The 17,386-nt window shown below is 35.5% G+C and overlaps 1 protein-coding gene and 1 long non-coding RNA gene across 2 annotated transcripts in view; both read left to right on the plus strand.

Moving 5' to 3' along the window:
* The window catches only part of LOC148094435 (uncharacterized), a 249,630-nt gene that overhangs the window by 18,261 nt on the left and 213,983 nt on the right, over window positions 1-17,386 (plus strand). The window lies entirely within an intron of this gene.
* LOC107535669 (uncharacterized) overlaps window positions 1-17,386 on the plus strand; it is a 54,449-nt gene that overhangs the window by 16,979 nt on the left and 20,084 nt on the right. The window lies entirely within an intron of this gene.

The raw sequence follows: 17,386 nt of genomic DNA on the forward strand, positions 1-17,386 counted from the left end.
ACTTTAATATGTAGAGTGCCTCTCTCTAATTTGATTGTTTTATTCCTGCCTGGGTTTGTCTTGGATGATTGAGTGAGTAGGTCATTTGAACAAATGATCTTAATTCCTGTTATACATTGTTATTTATTTAAAAAAAATCATATATTGAAGCCTTATCCTCCCATGCCACAAAATGTAACCTTATTTGGAAATCGGGCTGTTGTGGATGTAATTAGTTAAGGTGAGGGTGTATTAGGGTAGGGAGGGAGGTAGTCCACTATGACTGCTGTCCTTATAAAAGGGAAATTTGGACACAGCCATGCACACAGGGAACGTGCCATGTGAAGACAGGTAGAGAGCAGGGTGATGGCAGAAGCCATTTTTATTTTTCATGTAATGTACATTTTCTTTCCATACATATGGGAAGACGAGTGGTTCAAGAGTCTCCTAAAACAGAGCTCCAGTCAAATTATTCCCAAGCTCACCACCATTTCATAGCTTACTATTGACTATTATATAAATGCAGAGGCTTCCACTTACCTTCTGTGGCCCCACTTTCCATTCTGGCCCTATCGTCTCTATTCTTCGCCCCTTTATTCTTTCTGTCAATTGTATCATCTAATGAAATTACACTAGTCAATTCCCAAATCATGCCTTGTTTTGCTTTATAAAGATTTTGTTTGTTTTTCCTTTCACCTACGAATAACTGGTTCCTATTTAACAAAATTCTACTCACTTTCTAGACATAACTCAAATGTCTTCTTTTGTGAAGCTGGATTCTGCCAGCCAAATGGAATCTTTCCCTCTGCCTGAGCCCCATAGTACTGATCTTTTTCTATCTTACAATATAGGCATATGTGCATTTATCTTATTTCCCTTCCCAATGTACTGGAATTTCCTTGAGGTAGAACTTGATTGTTACTGCTCTTTGGGTCCCCTGTAACACCAAGATTAGCACCTTTAGAACAGAAGATATAAGACAGAGAATCTTCTTTAACTTTGGCTTCTACAGATTAGCCCTCCAGAATATGAAATGACAGATCAACTATTAATGGGTGCCTCAATCTGTAATTTGAAAACAAATCATCATACCCTTAGTTTATCATAGTTTTCCAGAATAATGATTTGAAATTTGGATTTATTTGGTTGTGTAAATAAGAGGAAGTCTATGTAAATGAGACAATGGTCAAGATGTAAACATTCCTCCAAAGCTTGAAACTGAGTGTATTTAATCTGATTTCATCCCTTTGTTTGCTCTGATATATTTAAAAGCAACCACTCTGTACAACCACACAATAGTCGGTGTGGAGAATAATAAATACCTTTTGGGCAACAGCATTTTAAAAGATGACTATTGTTCATAATACAACCAAATTGTAGTTCTTAGCTTTTGGTACTTTCGTCCATACTTTAAAAAGAAACGAAACAAAACAAAACTTAAAAATAAATTGGATAGCTTTCTTTATTAGCTCTTTTTCAATCCATGCCTGAAACAGCAGTGACTTTAAAATGAATTGGTTTTATGAAGGCTGTGTTTCTAGATGCTTGTGATACATTTTATTGGTCTTGTCTGTTTTCTTTAGAAATTTTCCTGTGGCCTTTTACCTGAGTTACTTCTAGCTATGCTCCTTAGGAGAGTTTATGATGTTGCAGGCAGCCTGGTTTTGAATCTTCCATAGGCAGGTTAGTTCCAGTCCACCGCAAGGTATTTCCAGAAAGACTGTAGCCACTATGCTTCTTAATTTTGTTTGTTTTTTTTTTTATTAGAGGATAGAGAGGTTGAAGAGATTAAAAATGAATAAGTTTCTTGCAGCTGTGATAAATTATAGAAAATATTATTCACTATTGATGTAATTCTTTGGTTCATAGTTTATAGTTACCAGAAGATACTACATGCTGAAACTGACAAAGCCAGAGTCTGAGTAGATAATAACACACATTGCTAAAGATGACCAATAATGCAAACTGAGTAGCAGAGTTTTATAACATCTAAAATCAAAAATGATACAAGTGGCTTTTTAATGTGAACTATTTATAATTTTCTTTGAATTTTTTAATAGCAGTAGAAAAAAATCTTTATTATAACGTCGTTTCTGCTTTCATCTGTGCTTTTTAACCAGCACCATAGCTAACATTTAAATTACAGTTGCAGAATTAGTACATTGAAAATGACCCTTTCCCAGCCAGTGTGGCTCAGTGGTTGAGCATAGACCTATGATCTAGGAGATTGTGGTTCGATTCTGGTCAGGGCACATCACATGCCTGGGTTGTGGGCTCGATCCCCAGTAAGGGGCATGCAGGAGGCAGCCAATCAATGACTCTCTCTCCGTCTCCCTTCCTCTCTGAAATCAATAAACATATATTTAAAAAAAAAAGAAAAAAATAAGAAAATGACCCTAGATATTGGGGAACTAAGGTGGCTATCCTGGAAATTAAAATTTGCCGGAGTATGTTCCATAAACATTAGCTCTATGAGAAGAGTATGGGAGAAAGGGAAGTTCACAGGCAAACCTGTGGCAGGAAATGCACACATTGTATTCATCCTTTGTTATGTGTGAATTAGAATATCACAGGCCCTGCTATGACCTGCATTAATGAAATCTGTTTTAACCTTGTTTAATCCAACTTTTCCTAAAATGATTTGATCAGAGGACATTTTATATGTGTGACATCAACTAATAATCTGTGAAACTTTGCTTCTGCAGAAAAAAACCTGGGAGAATATTACTTCAAAAATTTAGAAAATCAAGGGTTTCAGTTTTTTGCAAGTTTGATAAAAGATAAAATAGGTATTGTCAACTTTGGTTGACTTTAGCCTATTCGTTTGACAAACATACCACTTTTTCACTGAAATACAACAAAACCTATGCTGGAAAACTAGTTACAGACAGTCACACTCATATAAAAGACATTTTATTTAAATTTCTCAATAATTTGTTAAAGAATGTAAATACTTAAAAGGGTAAATGTAAAGCTTATATGGAACCATAAGATAGACACATTATTAATATAGAATTATATATGGATGCACAGCATATATTTAATATATTTATTTACGCAATTTTACCTTTTCAGTGATATTTTACTAAAGGAACCGATCTTTAAACAATTATGTATTTAATTTTTACCTATTCCTTATGATGACTTTGTGAATTTAAAATATAAAGACTCAGATATTTCAGCCTAAAGCATCATTCCCTTTCTTTCAAAATTCTGTTTCTACCTCTGCAGAACATAGACTTTTAGAAACAGAAGCTACAGATGTGTGTGTATGTGTAATAGATGCACGTGATAACGAACCAAACTGCACAGAAGAACTTAGAGAAAAGCAGTAGACTGTTGCTTCATTCATTCATGTTACCAGAGACAAACTCGTTAAATTACTCAGCGCTGAAGCCAGTGGAATGCAAGGGTAAATTTTCTTTCTGTGGTTTCAATGCCGTGGTCTTTAGGCTTCTCAAAATAGAATATTCTTGTTATAAAAATCACCTGGATTTTCTCGTCTACATTCCATTAGTTGCTTAAATTTTGCCACATTTTAATTAGCTTCATATTAAACCATAATTTTCTTATGTGGTTATCTGGAGCTTTAAATTATCTTTTTAAAAAACATATATAACATAAAATTTACCATCTTAGTCATTTTTAGGTGTACAGTTCAGGGGTACTAAGTACATTTACATTGTTGGGCTGCCATCACCACCACCATCCGCAGAACTCGCTTCGTCTTGCAAAACTTAAACAGTAATCCCCAAAGCCCCTGGCAACCACTGTTTTACTTTCTGTCTCTATGAATTTGACTACTATAGGTACCTAATATAAGTGGAACCATGCAGTTTTCTTTTTTCCTTGAGTTGCTTATCATTTTATCCATGGCGTAAATCACATTTTGTTTTTTTTAAACCTGGAGACCTCTTTCTGGGAGCTTCGTTGATCTCTTTTTGTTTGCTTTATTTTTTCTCTAGGACTGGTGTAGGTTAGTCCTGGGCTGCCTTTATTTATTTATTTATTTAGGGGGGTGCTTTCATTTTATTGAAGTGCTGGCAGGAGTTTATATTCCAAAGTGTCTTCATTTTTCGCCTACATTTCCTTATTTGGCTTCATTGTCTCCTAATGTCCAGTTTTGCTGTTGCAAATATAGTCAGAGGGCATTTTGTGGGTGACCTGTCTTCCTTGTTATAGAAACACTTGAAATTGTCTTTTTATGCTCAATATTCTACAACTTTACAATGATATATCTATGGCTGAGTATTTTTTTATTACTTGCTGTACTCAGGACCTTTAACAATTTTAGAGTTTGTTTGCATTTGAGGAATCCTGTCCTTTTCTGGACATCTAGAATTTATTTCATAATTTCCTCTCTGCAGTTTCCATTTTCTCTTTCTGGAAACCCTGGATTTTTGAACTACCAGGTGGCTTTTAAAAAATATCTCTTTATCTTTCCATCATATTCATTCCCCCCCCCATCTCTCTCCCCTCTCTCCCCTCTTTGCTCTATATTCTGTAAGGTTTTTTCCCCTTTTGGCTATTTTCCTTGTCTCATTTAGTTTTCTATACCCACAGTTACGTGTTCTTGTTCTCTGTTCTTTATTTTGTAGAGGCAATATTATTATAAATGTATCTTAGCATGTTATTTATTTCTTTAAAGCCTATTTTTTTCTAATTTATCTTTTTCCTCTAGGGTCAGTTTTTAAAATTTATTTTGGTCTTGGTCTTTCATGCTGCTAGCTCTCCTCATATGCCAGGTGATCTTTGGTGTTTGCTCATACATTTTTTAAAAAGACTATCTATTTGGGTGCTCTTTGGGTGCACTGACCTAAACTATTTCTATTCTCTTCCTTTTTCTTCTAACACAAGTTCTGATTTGCAACTTTGTCTTATTTTGCAAAAGCAGGGAGGAATATGTTGAATAATGGACTTTGCTTTAGAATGAGTAAGTAGAAGAGCTAACTTCCTTCCCACTTATAATACTCTATCCTGACTTCCAAGTGCTCCTTTTCTCTTAAATGCTGGCCGAAGGATAGGAGAGGGTGACGGGCAGAGGAACATTGCATCTTAAACTGCTTAGTCATTGAGAATCAAAGACAATCAACAGAAATAGAGACAAGAAGAGTTTGGTAGCAGTGCATTTTAAGGTGTTTTCACTTTTTTGTATTGTATTGTTTTAAAAAGCACTTTAATAAAGAGCTGCAGAAATAATATATTAAATTTGCCTATTTGTGCTTAAAAAAAAATCAGAAAACTATCAATATAAGAAAGTTCCTTAACTTGATAAAGATTATAAACCAAAAAACTTGCATGAAAGACAAGGATACCCACTGTTATCATGCTTTTTTCCCCCCAAAGAAAATATTTGCAAGTTATATATCCAATAAGGAGTTAAAATTCAAAGTATATAAAAATCTCATACAACTCAATAGCAAAAAAAAAGAGCAGAGGAATGAGTAGATATTTTTTTTTCTTGGCTTATAAATAACAGAAATTTATTTCACCCAGTCTGGAGGCTAGAAGAAGAGAGTAGATGGTTCATACCAATACCTAAGAATAGAGTACTTAAGAACACAGAAGAAATGGAAGGATTGAAAGGAAAGAAAGAAAACTACCTTTAATTTCATATTATAGCATCATATAGCAAAACATTTTTTAAAAACACAGGAACTACTAGGACTAATAAGACAATTCAGCACACTTGCTAGATATAAGAATGATGTACATAAAGCCAGTGGTGGTCATGTATAAAAAAGTAAGTACAAGTCCCCAAGTAAATAAAGTTTCTAGGAATTAACTAATAAGACAAAAGGTTTTCATAAAGAGAATTTGTAAATTCTAACAGTGGTCTAAATAAATGAGAAGCTAATTCAATGCTCTTGAATGGGATGACTTCATATAATAAAGGTATCAATTTTCCCTGTTTTAATCTATAAATGTAATCCTACTTAGAATTCTAGTTAGACTTTTTGAGGAAATTGATAGACACCCTAAAATTTATGTAAAAGTAAAGGTGCATGAATAACTAGACAAAAGTAAAGTAAAGGAATGCGAAATTCCCATACCATTTATTAAGACATATCGCAGAACTATATTAAAAACACTGTGGGTTTTGGCAAAAAAGATAAATGAATAATGAGGCGAACAGCTCAGAGGCAGATCCATGCATATATGAAGACAATTTATCATAAAGATGTCCCTGCTAGTCAGTGGGTAAAGAGAAAACTTCAGTAGCTCATATGGGGAAAATACACACACGAACTTAAGACAAATAAGGTTAGAGCCTTAGAAAATACCACACACAATGATGGAACCCAGATGGATTAAAGACCTAGGTAAAAAGGTAAGGCTACAAAGTTAGTAGAAGAAAATACTGGAGGATACCACTGCAACCTGAAAAGTGAAGACAGACTTCTTGGTAAAACTTCAGAAGTAAGAGCCATAAGGCAAAAAATAGGGGGAGCTTGATTATATCAACACTAAGGATTTCAGTTCAACGTTGGACACCCTAGGCAAAGTTAAGTAGATGACAGAGGAAAAAGATATCTGCAGTGTTAAAACCTGTCAGAGATTCAAATCTGCTCTAAACGAGGAATTTATAAACTCAAGAAGAACAAAACAACCCAAAGAGAAAATGGGCAGAACATATGAAGTTATTCCGTAGTCTCTATTGACCGTGGCGTACTTTATTCCTTTCTGTAGAAACTTAACTTATTCCAGAAAGACTCATGTTCCTTCTTCTTAAAACTCATTTATTTTTATGTTAATACTATTAGAGTATAAAAGTGCATGTTGATGTTTTAAAACCTCAGGGAGGAACAGTTATTGTAACGCCCCTAAAAAGTCTGGCAGTTATGCAACAAACACATAGGACTCTGACTTCAGTGATAAAGTCCTCTAAAAAGACTCATTGGAGTTACAATCATTAAGTCATTTCAGAGGAAAGGATAAATGCATTTTATAAAACCAATTGGCATGGGAAATACTGTGGTATCAGGTTTCATCTACATGTAGAACTCACCATTTCCCCTTGAGGCTTAGACAAATATTACATGAGTGAGGGCTCTTGTAAAATGTTATGTTTTGAAATAGATTTCATTAATGGCTTCTAGTGATAATTTATTTTTCCCTTTATGCACAAGTCTCTTCTCATACTAATAATGGATAGCTTATTTGCATATAAATAGATTTCAGTCTTTGTTGAAGCAGAGACTAAATAAGTTTCTTCCTCCCCCTCCTCCCCAGAACATTGTTAAATAGGAAAAAAAACCAACAACAAGGAGAGGGGAGGGGCATACTGCAATAATTAGCAATCAGGATTTGTAATAATTTTCTTTGGTGTTTTGTTGGTATACTTTATGTTAAAGGTTCTGAGCTCTATTAAAGTCGTTAAAAAATGCACAGTTTGCTCAGTGATGCTTTTCGTTATACCCGTGGTTCAAACGAAACAGAAACAGCAAAGCAGCTTAAATTGGTTATTGAAATATTTACTATCACCCTCTGGGTATCTTCTCTTAATTAGTTTTTCCTGTTTCTGATAAGGTAGCATGTTCTGTTTTAGAGAAGGTAAATGTTATTTCTGTGACTATATTGCTTAATTAAATAAATCCTTTATTTTGCTTAGATGGAGAGAGATTTTATTCTTTTCAGTTAAAAATATACAAATGCTAATATTTCAGTTATCATATAGTTAAAAGCATCAAATCTCAAAAAAATTATTAAAGAACATATGTCTTTCCCACATATGTTTTCTATTAAGAAAGCCTTTTCAGACTACTTTCATTTCCACTGACTATGGTAATTAGTAGAGAAAGAACAATTGACTCAATCTTTTTAAAAGATATCCATTTGATATTTTCTTTTTGACATCCAGCGTTTCAAATAGGATATGTGTCATTTTTCGCTAAGTGAATAGGAGGCATCATCTAATGGCACACTTAGTATTTTTCAGTAATTCCTTCACAAAGTTAAGAGAACAGGGGCTTTCTGGTAGGTATGTCGTCTGTTGATAAGTGTGTCTTTCTGACCAGCAGGGGTCACTCAGTGTAATGTGAATAATGACTTCAGCTTTCAAAAAAGACAGCAAATGTGATGTTTCTATTTGAGCAATTCTATTTTACTTGATTTGTTACTTGCATAAATGCTACTTTCATTTGTTGTTACACATGCTTGCCTAGGTGAGGGAGACAGTCCTCCGGGGTCCAAAGACCTTTCCAAACATGGAGCCGAAAGTATCCTGAAAAAAGTGGTAACAACACTGTACTTAAATTTATGAATTTTTGAATATTATACAGATCTTTTCTACTAGTTAAGAAAAAAGTGAGAGGAAATTGTTCCAAATAGAACATGACACGTTACATTCTGCCACAGAGAGGCAGCCTTCACCAAAAGATGGGAGTTAGAGCTATTTGGTTTTTAGGAAAATAACATTCAACCCTATACTTTTAAAACAATGTTGTTTATAACAGTTTTAGAAAACAGTAATGTGTGGCAGTTTTGACAACTAGCAATGTGAAAATATGGAGATTTGAAGACAACTTGATTTTTGAGATTGTGACATTTTGCTTTTCTTAAATGTGCATGTGATTATACATTTAAAAGCATAGGTGTAAAACCAAAATTACATTTATGTTTGGTATGCTCATGAATTTATAATCCAGGAACAAAATACAGTATTCTAAGTTTATCATATTAATCCCATCTCCTAGACCTAATTCACCTGTTAGGGAAATGTCAACTCCAGGTAAAAGCATAACATTTTCATTTAATTAACATAATACTTGTTTGGAAAACTTGATGTTTTTGGAAGGTGCTAGAGACACCTAAAGAAGATTCAGAAGGCAGTGTGAAATAGTAAAAAGAGTTGTTAAAACCACAGAGCCAGCTATAGCTCAATTATTAACTCATTTTCCTATAAAATTTAAATAGTTTTATTTTTTTTCTTTCCTCTCAGGGATGTGACAAGTATTAAAAGTGGTCAAATGAGTTGCCCATATTCCCTGTATGAATTTGTGGGAGTTGCTTAACTTTTCTGGGCCATTTTATCCCTCTATTATAGAGAAGGAAACTAAAACTTAACAAGGTGTAGAGAATTTATGAAGGTTACATGGCTAGGAAACTTGGACTTGAACTTAGGTTTAAGGTTTATTCTGGAAAATAATAGACTAGAATAAAATAGAGATGATAATATACTTGAAAGAACTGTAACTACCATGATCATAAAATAAGTTTTGCACATTTGGCCCTAAATTGAAATAGTGTGACATGTCCGTGACAGAATTTGTAATGTGTTAAAGGATATACGCTCAGAAGTAAGTCTCTTTTCTATCTTAATAAAGCCAGTCTCCTGCTAATCTCTTTTCTCTTAGGCAACAATAGTTCGAACCTTATTTACAAATATTTCTGTGATACAGCATCTAAATATCATTTTCACACTGTAAATAGAAATATGAAGTCAAGGTATCCGTTGTTTCATAGACAATTACTGAAAAAGAAAGTGTAATGAAGGGAGAATGATTAGAAAGCTTAAAGCCTCAGGAGTAGGTTCTGTTGGACTCCTCAGTTGACTCTTCCATCTCTTGGTTTGGTTCAGTTTAGCTCAGTAGGACCGACTGAGGCTTTACCACAGGCAGGCACAGGGATACAAGAGATTCAGATATATTCTGGGGAAAATGATAGTTTCAGCTGTAATTTAAGAAGGTTTATTCTCTGGATTACTAGTTTTTGAGATTACTTGAGCAGGAAATGATTTAATATTAAAATATAGTATTTGAAAATGCTACACACTAAATTGTTTTAGTTCAGAGGTCTACAGCAATGGATTTATTTATTTATTTATTTATTTATTTATTTATTTATTTATTTATTTATTTTTGGTATGAATCCAATGAATTCTGATGCCTGTGATCCGTGAACCACACATTGAGAAAGACTAGTTTAAAATATATAATGCAGCCCGGCCAGGCATGGCTCAGCAGTTGAGCACCGGGAGCAGCTTGAAAGGAACCTGAGACACTTGGAGAGGAACTAACCTGCCTGAAATTGGGGCGAGAGGTGGAGGGACAGCTTTCGCCCAGGCAGAAGAGCTGGCAGAGGCCATTGCTCCTTAGGCCAGACCTCTGCCCAGAGTGGGCAGGCAGGCACCATATTTGAATCTCCAGCACCTGACTCACACCTTTGGCCTGGCCCTGGTTACTCTGGAGACCCTGCCCCTCCCTACCTGCAAGCTCATCCAGGCCATTTCCAGTGGCTTTTCTATGCAAGTGGCCTCTTGCTTCATGCTTCGGACTTTCCTAAAATCTCTCAAACAAGCAACAGCATGCCCCATATGGCTTGATAAGGGTCCCCAGACCTGGCACTAGTGGCAGCCTGCATTGGTTCATAGCTTGGCCTCTCCTGGACACCTCCAAGCTCAGCCCAAGTAGCAGCCAACTATGGTTTGCTGTGTAGCTCATGCTGGGTTGCCCAGGGCAAGACACTGGCAGAGGCTGACTTTGCACCTCCCAGGAGGCCTCAGAGACAGTGCACCTGGTGGTCAGACTCGACCATGCTGGATTACAACCCTACCACATCCACAAGTGACACAATCAAGGGGCGCACTTGGTGAACACCAAAGCTCCACTGAAGTAAATCCTGCTCCATAAGGGTGTCTCCAGCACAGCAGCTCTTCAACTGTAGTTGCAGCTGGTCCTCATAGCCGATTGGCCTGGGGGGGTCAATTCCTTCCAGTGACGCCAACAGCAACCAAGGTTCAACTACAACAGGGCAATGCATATAGCCCACACAGGGGAGCACCTAGAAGGCCCAGCCCAGGTGACTGGGGAGGCTGAGCCACTGGACCCTACAGAACACCTACTACACAAAGCCACTCTACAAATTCCAGGAGACATAGCAGCTCTACCTAATACATAGAAACAAACACCTGGAAGCAGCCGAAATGTGGAGGCAAAGAAACATGTCACAAAAGAAAGAACAGAAGAAATCTCCAGTAAAGGAACTAAATGAAATAGAACCAAGCAAGCTACTAGATACAGAGTTCAGAATTATGGTTATAAGGATACTCAGGGATATTAGTAAGGCTATTAAGAAAACAAGTGATACCATCAATGACATAATAAAGTACCATTCAGAAATGAAGGCTACAGGAACTGAAATGAAGAATAATTTACAGGGAATCAACAGTAGAATAGAGGACACTGAGAATCAAATCAGCAATTTGGGATATGAGGAAACAAAAAACACCCAACTAGAAGAGCAAAAAGAAAAAAGAATCCAGAAATGTGAAGATAGTGTAAGGAGTCTCTGGGACAATTTCAAGAGGCCCTACATTCGTATTATTGGGGTGCCAGAAGGAGAAGAAAGAGAGCAAAAAATTGAAAACCTATTTGAAAAAATAATGACAGAAAACTTCCCCTACTTGGGGAAAGAAATAGACTTACAAGTCCGGGAAGCCCAGAGAATCCCAAACAAGAGGAACCCAAAGAGGCCCACAGCAAGACACATCATAATTAAAATGCCAAAGGTTAAAGACAAAGAGAGAATCTTAAAAGCAGCAAGAGAAAAGCAGTTACTTACCTACAAGGGAGCACCCACATGACTGTCAGCTGATTTCTCAACAGAAATCTTGCAGGTCAGAAGGGAGTGGCAAGAAATATTCAAAGTGATGAAAAGCAAGAACCTACAACCAAGATTACTGTAACCAGCAAAGCTATCATTTAGAATTGAAGGTCAGATAAAGAGCTTCTCAGACAAGGAAAAGCTAAAGAAGTTCATCACTACCAGACCAGCACTGCATGAAATGTTGAAGGGTCTTCTTTAAGAAGAAGCTAATGAACCAAAGAACCTGACAAACGAAATAGATCCAGAGACATTGATGCATGCAAGAGAAGATCATATTTCAGAAGGAAGAGGGAAGGGGGATGGAGGGTGGGAGGAGATTAACCAAAGAAGTTACATGCATATATGCATAACCCATGGACACAGTCAATAATGGGGTTAAGGCCTGGGGAGGGGGGGGGAGTGAGGTGGAGGGGGTCAATTGAAGGGAAAACATGGGACACCTGTAATACTTTCAACATTAAAGATAAATAAAAATATTAATAAAATATAATAAAAAAGTTTTGCTTTAAATCATAGCTCATTTACTATATAGCTTTCTTAAGGAATTTAGTATGATTAATATTAATTAAATGTTTCAGTTTTTTTAAAAATACAATTGACATGTATTTTTAAAGAACTGTATATATCTTGATCTATGACATATGTTTTACAAAGACATATAACGTTACCCTGATTTTTACATATAATAGTTACAGATATAAGTGCCAGTCTTAAGAGGGAATATCTTACTAAATCAGTCCTAATTGAGTGTTAATATAATGATGATGATCTAAGAGGAATTGGAATATATGTTGAGACTTTTTCTACTTTTTTTGCTTGAATAATTTTCTTGCCATTCTGACTCTAAAGCTTTAAATATGAACAGTGGAATATAAAACCTAAAACTCAATTATGAAAGAAAAATGTGCTGCTAATATGTCAGGCCAAATGTAAGGTATTTTATTTACTTTGAAGACAATTTCTTATTTTATTATTTGATAACTTTGTTCACTCATGAATAAAATTCACTTGTGTGTTACATATCTATATACTACCTACTGAAAGTGGTATTAGAAGAAAGGTGATCATCCTTCCTACCAGTTGGTTCCTATAATTTATACAGAAAGTGTGTTATACCTACATTTACAAGACTGGTGAAAGTCATTCAAATTTGTACAATGTACTTATTTCATCAGAGAGTGCAAGTTTTTTTATAGGAGCAGTTCAAGGACTTTATTTGATTGGGCTTATGATGCACATCTTGATAAGTTTGTACTTAGAAATACACAGATAAACAGACTTTGCTGTCTGAAGATATGTATCAGTCAAGCCAAATCCCTGTGATTTTGTATTTGTGTGTTGTAAGAGTGACAGCCCTACTGCTTAATCAACGCTAGGAACACATGTTCTAACAGGTGGATGATTTAGGTAGACTCCAATAGATGAATTTCTTAATCTGCTGAGATTGGAGGCATTATAATAGTCCATTGCTTAGGGACTGTGTTGGTAATAATTCCTAGATACTCCATAGTAACTTTAAGATGTCATCCTTAAGTATTTAAGATATTATTTCTTAAAACGTAATACCAACTTTGTTTTTGGACAGAGAAGTAAATAGGGTGGTAAAAAATACATGGACATTTTGGTTAGAAATTTATGCATTAGTGAGGTTCTGTTTTTTTTTCTCATCATGTATACACTAAATTTAATAGCCTGTGCCATGCTGTAGTCGTAGTGTGAAGTGCCCCTTAATCAAACTGAGTCTTAGAAGCAGGAGAAAAGCGTTAAACCTAAATATAGCCTTGACATTGATTATAATACTTTCTTGTGTACTAATCTTTCATCTTTGCTATTATTTTATTTGTAGAGCTGAAGAATAAAATAAGTGTGAGAAAATGTGTTCCATAAAAATCCAAACTCTCTAAATGACATTTCAAAGCCATGTAGTCCATTTTAATGAACAATTTCATAGATCATTTTTAATTTTTAAAGGTATGCTCACACATGGGGTATTTACTTTTCAGAAGCTTCCTGAGTGTTCATAAGCAAAATTGACCACATGATTTATAAATTTCAGCTCATTATGAAAACAGTCATATTTTCATCTGAGGTTTTATAACTTTATTTATAGAAGTGGTTATTTCTGTGTCCAGTCTAATGTACCAAAATGAATTTTATTATACTCGTTGCTCCTGTTCTCTCCCATTTTTGCCCTGTAGCATTGGTTGACATTTCATAGAGGGTGAGTTGGCATAGGGCTGGAAAATAGGTAATTATAAGAATCACCTGCTCTTGAATTTCTCATTATATAGTATCCATAATTCAAGCAGACTTTTCATAGGTGCTTGATTTGGAATGAGAAGTTTTCTTCTTTCATGACCAGTGATTAAAATGTGGCATTTTGGTAAATAAAGAGAAGGTAGTTTTTGCATAATCCAGCTGTGAGTTAGAGCTGGTGAAATAATGCAAATCTTTGACCTGTATCATATGAGCAGTAGCATATGTAATTGGAAATATATTTTAAGAAGAAGAGCATTAAGCCTTTTTTGAATGCTCTGTTGCTTAATGCAGGCTAAGTGCTAAAATGCAGCAAGATGCATATTTTGCTTCACTTACTGCTTCTCAAAGGAATTCCAATAAAGGGAATCCACAACTACATGTGAATATTTTCTTTTTTTAATGAGTTATAACCATGAATGTAAATATTTATCAATTGCTGTAGCATGGTAGTAAAGGCTGGAAATAGACTATATTTCTTCATAATTGAAAATGAAACTTACTGTTAAAATAGTATTTGTATAATAGCCTTACCTGTTGCATTAAGCTTTATAAATCTTTATGGTTAAAGTTGCAATTTTCAATAAATTGACTGCGAAATTATGCACCCAGTTCCTGATTATAATTTGTGTTCTTTCTTGGATACTGAAGTAACTGGTATATTTCCCCATACATAGTTTAGTTTATGTGTTTAAGTCTATCTGTAAAGATATTATGTATGCATAAGCACATTATTTCTCTGCCCTATAAATATAAATTATATTATTCCAAAGTCATGCATGCCCTTGTTTTATAGTATAATGGCATTTTACAACTTTTTACTTGTCACTTAGTAGATCAAAACACATTAGCTTCTGTCTTATTCATTCAGGCTACTATAACAGAAATACCATGGACTGAGTGGCTTAAATAATAGAAATGTATTTTTCACCATTCTGGAGTCTGGGAAGTCCCAGATCAAGGTCCCCAAGTTGCTGACCAATTTGATTCCGTACGAGGGCCCTCTTCCTGTTTGCAGATCGACATCTTGCTGTATCCTCACACAGCAGAGAGACAAGATACAGTTCTCAAATCTCTTCTTATAAAGACATTAATCTCATCATGAGGGCCCTACCCTGGAGACCTAATTATCAGGCGTCATCTCCAAATACCATTGCATTGGGGATTAGGATTTGGACATATGAATTTTGGGGTGGACACAAACATTCAATCCGTAGCAGCTTCCTACAAGGGCTTTATAATTTGGATATCTATCCTATTAATTGAATTGGTATTAGAATGTTAAACTAGAGCAAAATGTCATCTTTTAATTTTGAAATGTCCTATGTGAATAAAGTGAAGGCATTAAAATGTATTAGATAAACATATCAATTCTAAACTATTTTGGATTTTAAAACATCAATATTCTTCAAAGTGGGTGATTTTGTATTATATGTTTACTAGGAAGATAGAAGCACTGATTTTGAGTTCTTTTAATACCTTTACATTTACTCTACTAGTTCATTATATGTATATAAGTACATTGTATCTGTATATACACATTGACAGTATTCTGTGCTCAGAGCTTTTATTTCCTTTCCCTGCGTAGTGTCTCTTTCATGCCCTCTAATTTAGTTTTATTCATCACTACTCTTCTAAGGTTACATTCTACATCCTCAACAGTGACCTCGCAACCTCACTGTAAGTCTTCTCTTGAAATATTTGTTATAGTAGACCTCTAACACTCTTGAAATACAAGGCTTAGCATGTAATAGACACTCAGTAAGTATTGGTAAACATATAAATGGAGAAAAAATAACTTCTCCCAGTTTTCTCTCTATGGTGTTGTACTAGCCAGATTTTATTCACACCTTCGACCCTTCTCCTCCCTCTATGTGCAGCCCCCAGGTTTCAGTCCTCAGTTACTTAGTCTTCTCTCTCCATGCACTTTCACTTAGAGAAACCTTGACTATTGTCTCTGCACATATAACTCCATGCTTTTTCTCCAGACCAGCTTTCTCATGAGCTTCAGTTACTTGTGTCTACAACTATCCTCTGGACATTTCCATTTGGATGTCCTGCCATCTTTTAAAAAATTACTGGTTAGAATGCATGATGTTTATCTCCAATGGTATTATCCTTCTGTGTTTCCTAATTTCTGTCACAGTACTGAAACTCTTATATTAATCTGGTTATTATTTAACAGGAAAGGAGTAAAGGGAAGACTAGATGATATAGGCATGCCATTTATACAGCTCTGCCAAAAAACTGCATTTAACACTCTCCAAGGCCGCTCGCCGCTGATCAGTGGGGAAGGGATGGGACAAAGGCAGTTTGGACACATGCCCAATAAGGTCTGAGTGATGTGGGAAGGTGCTTACCTGTCTGTCAATCACACCTGGGAACAGGTAATCGGCCAGAATAGGTGTGGCCACTGCAAAGGCACAAAACCTGAATATTTCAACTTCTGAACAAAGGAAGTTTCTGTCTCTTGGCCTTTGGCCCTATGGCCCTTTTGGGACTCATGCTGCAGGGGGCACGTCTCCCTGCACCCATGTGGCCCACAGCCGTGTGGGACCTACACAGCGGACTAACAGATTTTAATTGGTCTGAATGCTGAACTGGACCTGGCTGCAACGTGGAACAGAAACTGTGGACACTGGCCTTGCTTTTGGCTTTCTGAACTCCCAGCCAAACGTTTTTCAGGACTGGGTTGCATATCTCAGAAAACATTCTGAATTATTCTTCCTTTTCCTTCTCAATGTTAGTAAATAACTTGTTAGTGTCCCTGAAACACACCGTCTTCAAGTCACCCCATCCTATAAATTATTGCTAGAATTTATTTTTTTTAACTCTCTCTGTCTTCATAAGAGTCTCCTTTAGTCTCAAACCTTCAAGAGTTCCCTATTGTCTATGGAAATGGTTTTCAAAAGATTTTTTTTTTTTCAAATTACTAGACAATATTTTTTAAATAAAATCTTACATGAGACCCAAATAAATAAAACTATAGATGTAGAGTTTTGACTGAAAATAATCCAAGCCTCTACTTGGGCTTTACCTACACATTGTCCCCTAGGCCCTTCTGTGGAATTTGGGGACAATTTAGAATACAATTTGAAACCCATCGATGTGAGTACAAAATCTTTATTTAGGAATGGGCTTTGTTACATTGAACCAAACTGTTTTACTACCTCCAATTGTTACATGTAAATTCCATCTTTGTGTCTTGACTTCTATCATGTTTAGTACCCAGAATGCTCTTCAACCACCATTCTGCTTTTTGAAGTCTTTGCATGCAGTTCAGTCACTACATCTACATGCGGACATATGAATGACTATTAGGAAATTAGAGAGCTGAGTATCTTTCTCCTGATGGATGTGCATCTTGAAGGGGTAGTGTTTTCTTTTCTTTGAAATTACTTCTATACTACATTTAATGATTAGATAAACAGATGTAACTATTTTATGCTTATCATATTTCAGAGCCCTGAACTGAATGGTTTTAAGCGTTAAAAAGAATGATCCAAGATTACTTGATGATAAGTTTATACACTAAGAGAACAAA

Source organism: Miniopterus natalensis, chromosome 1, assembly GCF_054644295.1.
Source record: "Miniopterus natalensis isolate mMinNat1 chromosome 1, mMinNat1.hap1, whole genome shotgun sequence".
NCBI lineage: Eukaryota > Metazoa > Chordata > Mammalia > Chiroptera > Miniopteridae > Miniopterus > Miniopterus natalensis.